Source organism: Mustela putorius, unplaced genomic scaffold (genome assembly GCF_011764305.1).
Source record: "Mustela putorius furo isolate JIRA1106 unplaced genomic scaffold, ASM1176430v1.1 tig00003836_pilon_pilon_pilon, whole genome shotgun sequence".
Taxonomy (NCBI): domain Eukaryota; kingdom Metazoa; phylum Chordata; class Mammalia; order Carnivora; family Mustelidae; genus Mustela; species Mustela putorius.
Genome location: NW_025421989.1, coordinates 38,708,021 through 38,716,413, shown reverse-complemented (window position 1 = coordinate 38,716,413; position 8,393 = coordinate 38,708,021). Strand labels below are relative to the sequence as shown.

Below are 8,393 nucleotides of genomic sequence, written 5' to 3'. Positions count from 1 at the left end.
TTTCTGTTACTTGTTTCTAGTTTGATTCTTTTGTAATCAGAGAACACATTCCAATTTCCATTATTTTCATTATGTTGAGATTTGTTTTATGGTCCTGAATATGAACTATCTTATTCTCTGTTCCATAGATACTTGTTATTTTTTATGTGTGTAGTAAAATGTTTACATTTACAATTACCCAGCTAGACTCAGTTTAGATGATCCCAATATTGTTGGCAATATCCAAAGTGTCATAGTCAGAGGCCAGTTGAACACATGCCTTCTTCTCTTTATCAGGCCTGATCAGGATGTTGACCTTGGCCACCTCAATGTCGCAGAGCTTCTTTGCAGCCTGTTCGATTTGGTGCTTACTGGCCCTGACATCTACAATGAACAGTGTGCTATTGTCTTCTATCTTCTTCATCGCTGACTCTGTGCTCAGGGGCAAGTTGACAATGGCATAATAGACAAACTTGTTTCTTCTGGGGGCATTCTTCTAAGGATATATTGGCTGCTTTTAGAGCCATAGAGGCTTGAGCCACTAGAAATTGAGTGATGTGTGAATATCCTCCTCTTCCTCTACCTTCTCCTCCTCCTTCTTCTTTTCTTCTTTTTGTGATTCCAGATAACTTTCAACACTGCTTTCTTGGCCTTTGAAAACCTGGCTTTAACTTTGGGAGGGGCAGGGGCTTCCTTCTTCACTTTCAGTGCCATCTTTGTGCTGTGGACACCTTAAAAGAATGTGTATTCTGCTGTTATTGGATGGAAAGTTATATAAATGTTACTTAGATCCTGTTGGTTGATGATGTTAAGTTCTTATATATTCTTGTTGATTGCCTAGATGTTTTATTGGTTGTTTATACAGGGGTGTTGAAGTATCCAACTGTAATTGTGTGTCATCCTTGTGCAGGGGCCATGCTAATCTCTATATCATTCCATTTTTAGTATATGTGCTACTGCTGAAGTGAGCACTCTCCAAATGTAATTTTATTAATTTTTACTTCACATATTTTGTAGCTGTTGGTTTATGCATACAAATTAGGATTTCTATGTCTTCTTGGTAAGACTGACTCTTTTATCATTATCTAAAATTTTTCTGTCCAAGGTAATTTTTTTTTCCTCTAAGGACTATTTTGTCTGTTAATAATATACCCATTCCTGATTTCTTGTAATTGATGTCTTTATAGTATTTATATTTTTATTATTTTAATTTCAACCTACCTATATGGTATTTGAAGTGAGTTTCATGGCTGCATTATATGTTTGAATCTACTCTGTCAATCTTTGTCTTTCAATTGGTATAATTAGACCACTTACATTTAGTGTATATAATGATATGTTAAGGCTTATGTTTGCCATTTTAATTTTTGTTTTCTGTGGCTTGTTTTTTCTGTTTCTTCTGGCTGTAGGTTAACTCTTCCTGTGGGTTACTTGAACATATTTTAGAATCTCATTTTGAATTATTTGTAGTATTTTTTAAAAATTATAAAAATAATACATGTTCATTATAAAATATTCAAATAATACCTAAAGTAAAAAGTAAAGATAACTCCATTCTTCTGAAGAAGTACAAAATAAACTAAGTTTTCATTTTTCAAACTACAAGATTGGCAAGATTAAAAGAATGATGAATCAATGATGGTTATGGAAAACAAATTATCACTGGTTACATAGAAAGCAGGTAAAGGGAAACATAAATACAAACTTTAAAAAATGTTATTAAAAAGAACGATAATATCAGCACTGGTGAGCATGTAAGCCAGGGTTTTTCAACCTCAGCACTATTGATATAATTATTTGCTGTGAGGGACTGTACTGTGTGTTGTAGAATGGTTCACAACTCTGGAATGTAACACTAAATACCAGTAGCATCTCTAAACCTGTCTACCTCTGACCCTAAAGTATTTTTTGAGTATATCTCTTTCTCCAGAGTTTTAATGTTTGCCCTAGGTTGCATACTTATACATACATGAGTTATCACATTCTACTAATGACTACATTTTACCAGTTTGAGTGAAGTGTATAAATCTTATCTCCCCATAAATTCCTTTCCTCTCTCCCATTTATAATTATCTTAAATATTTTCTCTACATACACTGAGAACCATATCACATAATGTTATCTTTTTAATTTTTGCTTCAAAAGTAAAAATTTTAAAAACTCGAGAACAAAAGTATTTTATTTACCTGTATTTTTACTATTTCCCTTATTTTTTTATTTGTTGCTGATGTTTTCAAATTTTTTATCATTTCAATTCTTTTTCAAGAATTTCTATTAGCTATTCTTCTGTAGTAAATCTGCTGATAAATTCTCTTAGTTTTCTTTATTTGGGAATCTTGATTTCCCCTTCATTCCAAAGGAGGATTTTTACTGGTTATAGAACTCTACATCGACAGTTCTTTTCTTGTAGCATTTGAAAAATTTTGTGTTATTTTCTTATGGCCTGCACAATTTCTGATAAGAAATCCACTGCCAAAAAAAAAAAAAAATCCACTGCCATTTGAATTTTTTCACTGTAAATAAGGTGTTATTTCTCTTTCATTGATTTAAAGATTTTTCTTAATTTTTAATTTCTAGAATTTTGATTACCGTGTGCTGTAGCATGGATTTCTTTGAATTCTGTGTAGAATTCTTTAAGCTTCTTGAATCTGTAGGTTTATGCTTTTTTGCCAAATTTGGGGGAATTTCAGCCATGATTTATTCAAATCCTTTTTCAGTCCTACATTTTTTCTTTTCTTCTCCTCATGACTCCAAAGAGTGAAAGTTAGCTCTTTTGTTACAGTTCTACCGTTCCCTGAGGCTCTATGTATTTTTCCCAGTGGTGTTGGTTTTTTTTTTTTTTTTTTTCCTTTCCGTTGTTTAGACTGGGTAGTTCCTACTGTTCTTTCTGTTCATCAGTTCTCTTCTCTGTCCTCTCCATTCTGATGTTCAGCCTATCAAGTGAAGCTTCCCCTCCTCTTTGGTTATTGTGTTTCTCAGTTCCAATGTTTCCATTTGATTCTTTTTATTTTCTCTTTCTTTATTGACACTTTCTTTGATTAAACTTTCTATTTTTTTACTTATTTTAATCATGTTCATAATTGCTTCTTGAAGGATTTTCAAAATAGCTACTTTAAAATCCTTGTCAGATAATTCTAGTTCATGTCTTGGTACCTCATTGTTGGCATCTGTTGATCGTCTTTTCTTACTCAAGTTGAGATTTTCCTGGCTGTTGGTATAACTGGTGATTTTAGATTGTAGCCTGAACATTTTTAGTATTATGTTATGACACACTAGATCTTACTTAATTCTTGTTTTAGTAGACTTCCTCTGACACAATGCTTTCAGCGTAATATGGATACAACCTCATTCCTGCCAGGTTGTAAGCAGAAGTCTGGATGTCTACCTCAGCCTCTGTTGACACCCTGGGTTGGAAGTGGCACTTTGTTGCCACCAGGTGGTGGTGAAAGTCTTGACTCTACTGCGCCTCCTTTGACACCATTCCAGCAGGGAGAGGGCAGGGTTCCTTTTTACCATCATGTGGGAGTGGAAGTCCTGGTTCCCCATGTGATATCCATTGACACTATGGGGGATAGCTCATTATTGTCTGGCTGAGATGAAAGTCTAATCACTTGGTCTTCTGTCATGCCACCCTGACAGGGGAGGTGAGTCGCTTCATTAAAGCCTGGGGAGGGTGGAAGTCTACTTTCTCCCCTTGGCCTTTTTTGGTGTGTAGAGTTGGTAGGGCTACAATTTTTTCCAAGGTGTTAGGGTTGAATAGTGTGGTTGTTGTCCACAAATTTTCTGTCTTGCAAGGTTCTCCCTTTCCTGGTCCTACAGTTAGAAAGAGCAAGATTTCTTAGGGATTTTTTTTTTCAGCCTTTGTCTATTGGCATTTCTGTGTTGCCAGCTTCTTTAGGTCCCAGTATGAGATATATAAAACAAAAAGAATGCCCAGGAAACTCATTACTGTGTCATTCCTTGGGTACCCAGTTTCCTTAGTGTTCTCCATTTCAAAGTCATGTTTTTTTAATATAGAGTATTCAGGCTATACTTTGTGGGAGAAATAGGGGGAAGTGTGTCTGCTTTTTTGATCAGGACTAGAAGTTAAATATGTCACATTTTCGTTATTTTTCAGTTTAAGAGCTTTATAATTTTCTTATGGTTTGATTTTCTTTTACCAATGAGTTCTTAATTTCCAAATACATGAGATAAACTTTTTTTGGTTGTTTTACTAAACCTATTTGCTTGTGGGTGATAAAGTTGTTTAAAGGAATGTACTTTAATTTTTCTCCTATAAAGTGGAGGTATTAGTAGTTCTGCTGTCATGGGTTGTGAAGATTAAATGAATCTGTCCATGAACTTTCCTAAAAAATCATAGGTGTGTTCCCTCACCATTTTTTTCCCTGATTCTTCCTCTATATAATTTCCAAGGTGTTAAAATTCTGTTTTTTTTTAAATAAAAGCCTTATTGAAATATAATTGCTATGCCATGCAAATCACCTACTTAAAGTATACAATTCAATCAATAGCATTTAGCATATTCACAGAGTTGTGTCAACATCACATAATCAATTTTAGAATACTTTCATTATCCTGCAGCAAAACCCATTAGCAGTTATTACCCTTCTCTCCCTGGTATCCAAACCCAAGGAATCACTAATCTACTTTTTATTGCTTTGTATTGCCTGTCCTGGACATTTCACATACACAGAATCATATAATATGTAGTCTTCTGTGATGGGCCTCTTTCACTTAGTATTATATTTTCAGGGTTCATCCATGCTGTACTGTGTAGTAGTATTTCTTTTTTAATTACCAATTAATATTCTATATACCACATTTTATTTATCCATTCATCAGTTTATGGGCATTTGGGTTGCTTCTACTTTTGAGCTATTATGAATAATGGTGCTATGAACATTCATGTACAAGTTTTTGTGTGGACACATGTTTTCATTTATCTCGGGTAAACTCCTAGGGGTGGAATTTCTGAGTCTTGTGGTAACTCTATGTTTAAACTTTTGAAGAACTTCCAAACTTTTCCATGGCAGCTGCATCGTTTTACATTCCCATCAATAATATATGAGGGTTCTGATTTCTTCTCATCCTTACCAACACTTGTATTTTGTCTTTTTCATTAGAGCCATCCTAGTGGGTGGCTCTCATTTTGGTTTTGTTTTATTTCTCTGATGATTAATAACACTGAGCATCTTTTCATGTGTTTATTGGCCATTTGTGTATTTTCTTTGCAGGAATGTTTATTGAAGTCTCTTGCAATTTAAAAAAGTTGGGGTATTTATCTTTTGTTGTTATTGTTAAATTGTAAGAGTTCTTTTTATATTTTGAATACAAAAATCTTTATTAGAGATATGACTTGCAGATCTTTTCTCCCATTCTGTTTGGTTGCCTTTTCACTTTCTCAATAGTGTCCTTTGCTACACAAGTTTTTAATTTTGGTAAAGACCCATTTATCTATTTTTCCTTTTGTTGCTTTTGTTTTTGGTGTCATGTCAGAGACTCCACTGTCAAATCTATGGTCATGTAAGAATTACTCCTACATTTTCATCTAAGGATTTTATAGTTTACCTACTTAATTTAGGTCTATGATCCCATTTGGAGTTAATTTTTGTATATGGTAAGTGGTGGGGGTCAACTTAACTCTTTTGTTTATGGATATCCGGTTGCTTCAGCACTATTAATTGAAAAGAATATTCTTTCTAATTAAGTTGTCATGGCACCCTTATCAAAAAATCAATTCGCAGTAGGGGCGCCTGGGTGGCTCAGTGGGTTAAAGCCTCTGCCTTCAGCTCAGGTCATGATCTCAGGGTCCTGGGATTGAGCCCCACATCGGGCTCTCTGCTCAGCGGGGAGCCTGCTTCCCTTCCTCTCTCTTTGCCTGCCTCTCTGCCTACTCGTGATCTCTGTCTGTCAAGTAAATAAATAAAATCTTTTAAAAAATCAATTCACAGTAAATGTGAAGGTTTATTTCCAACTCCTAATCCCATTGGTCTATCCTTCTGTTGGTACCATGGTATCTTGATTACAGTAGATTTGCAGCAAATATTGAAATTAGGAAGTCTGAGTTGACAGACTTTGGTCTTCTTCTGAAATATTCTTTTTAAACATTTTTAAAAGATTCTTTTTTTTAAAAATTGCAGTGGCTATTCTGAGCCTCTTGAATTCCCATATGAATTTTAGGATCAGCCTGTCAATCTCCACAAAGAAGTCAGCTAGAATTTTTATGGGGATTGCACAGATGTTGTAGATCAATTTCAGGGACTATTTTGATCTTAACAATATTAAGTCTTTTGATACATGAACACAAGATGACTTTTCATTAGTTAAATCTTTAATTTCTTCTAGTGGTGTTTTGTAGTTTTCAGTGTACAAGTTGTATACCTTTTTTGTTAAATACATTCTTAAGTATTTCATTCCTTTTGATGGTATTGTTTAAGGTGGTCTCTTGAACCATAAAGATGAGGGCTGTATCCTAGGAATGGCAGACCAAAAGCTGGAAGGAATCAAGGCAACCTACACATTGAAGACCCAAAGAGCTCTGTGCCTCCTACAAAGAGGTGAGAGAAATTATGGGGGAAAAAAAGATGTCTATCTTGTCCAAACATTTGTTATTTGGGGTGAGCTGTCACTTACAGATGAACTCGTTTTAATAAATCTAACCTATGATGCCAATCACTTGTTTACTCACTCATTCAACAATTATCTATTGAACATATAAAATGTCATAACAAGTGGTGGGGGTCAACTTAACTCTTTTGTAAATGAAATGAGATGAAAAAGACATTTAAATTCTAGCTATTTAAGGACCTCTCAGTGAAACATACACCCTAATAAAAGCTTTCAAGCGTTGACCTAGTACCATTTGTCCCTTCAAATGAATAACAAGCACAAACCAGGCTTCTCTCAGCAAGTCAGAGAACACAGGATAAATAGGAAAGAGGAGAGATCCCTGAGGACCGGAGTCTTAGCTGAAGATTTGAGGGAGGAGTCTTGAGCTGGAAAAAGCAGTGGAATCTCAACGAGCGGAAGAGATGAGTGCTTGAGTATTTCAGATAGAACATTTGCTGAGAAAGATCAATGTTAACACAGCCTAGAAATGGAACAAGGATGGCAGAAAAAATTGAGGTGACCGAGGAAAAGGGGGCCAGGACCCAATGAGAGGACCAGGATGAGCCATCACCTCACACCAGTCAGAATGGCTAAAATTAACACAAGAAATGACAGGTGTTGATGAGGATGTGGAGAAAGGGGAACCCTCTTGAACTGTTGCAGATTGGTGCAGCCCTGATGAACACAGTTTGGAGGTTCCTCAAAAAGTTAAAAATAGAACTACCTTATGATCCAGCATTTGCGCTACTAAGTATTTACCCAAAGGTGACAAGAATAATACAGATTAGGAGGGGCACGTGCACCCCGATGTTTATAGCAACATTATCAATAACAGCCAAACTACAGAAAGAGCCTAGATGTCCATCAACGGAAGAATGGATAAAGATGATGTGTTACACACACACACACACACACACACTCACACAATGGAATATTACTCATCAAAAAGAATGAAGTCTTGCCATTTACAATGATGTGGATGGACCCAGAACATATTACAGTAAGCAAAATAACTCAGAGAAAGTTAAATACCATATGACTTCACTCATATATGGAATTTAAGAGATAAAAGAGATGAACATACAGGACGGGGAGAGAAAAACCTAGACATTCTCCTCTGGACCTTCATTAACAGATGAGAGGACTCCTGGAGTAGGGCAAAGAGGATGGGATTTATAATTAGAGAATCTGGGTTTGAATCTTGCCTTTTTAAAAAAATTGAATTCCTTGATAGTTTTAGTAAACAGGATTTTATATGAAGTGAAAAAAAAGGTATACAGCATGTTGATTTGATGCATTTATAGGTTGCAAAATGATTAACATCATAGACCACCATAGCGTTAGCTAACATCTCCATCCTGTCACATAGTTACTGTTCCCTTTTGGTAGTAAGAACATTTCAGATTTACTCTCTTAGCTTCAAGTATATAATACAGTATTAGCTAAAATCACCACGCTGTATGTTAGATCACCAGAACTTATTAATCTAATAACTGGAAGTTTGTACCCTTTGCCCAATATGTCTCTGTTCCCCCAACCCCCTGGCACCCGGTAAACACCGTTCTACTCTCCGCTTCTCTGAGTTCACCTTTTTTAGATTCCACATATAGGTGAGATCCTATAGTATTTGCCTTTTTCTGTCTGACTGGAGAATAATAAGTTTGTAATGGTTCATAATTATTAGAGCTATTTTAGGCACAGTTTGTGTCTAATTCCTGTGGTAATGCATATTCCTGAGACTAAATAGTTGATTAGAAATAAGCAGTGATAGAGGGGCCTGGGTGGTGCAGTTGGTTAAGTGTCCA

The 8,393-nt window shown here is 35.5% G+C and overlaps 1 pseudogene; it reads right to left on the bottom strand.

Moving 5' to 3' along the window:
• Positions 1-850: 850 nt before the first annotated feature.
• On the bottom strand, positions 851-951 carry LOC123394779 (annotated as a pseudogene).
• Positions 952-8,393: the final 7,442 nt, after the last annotated feature.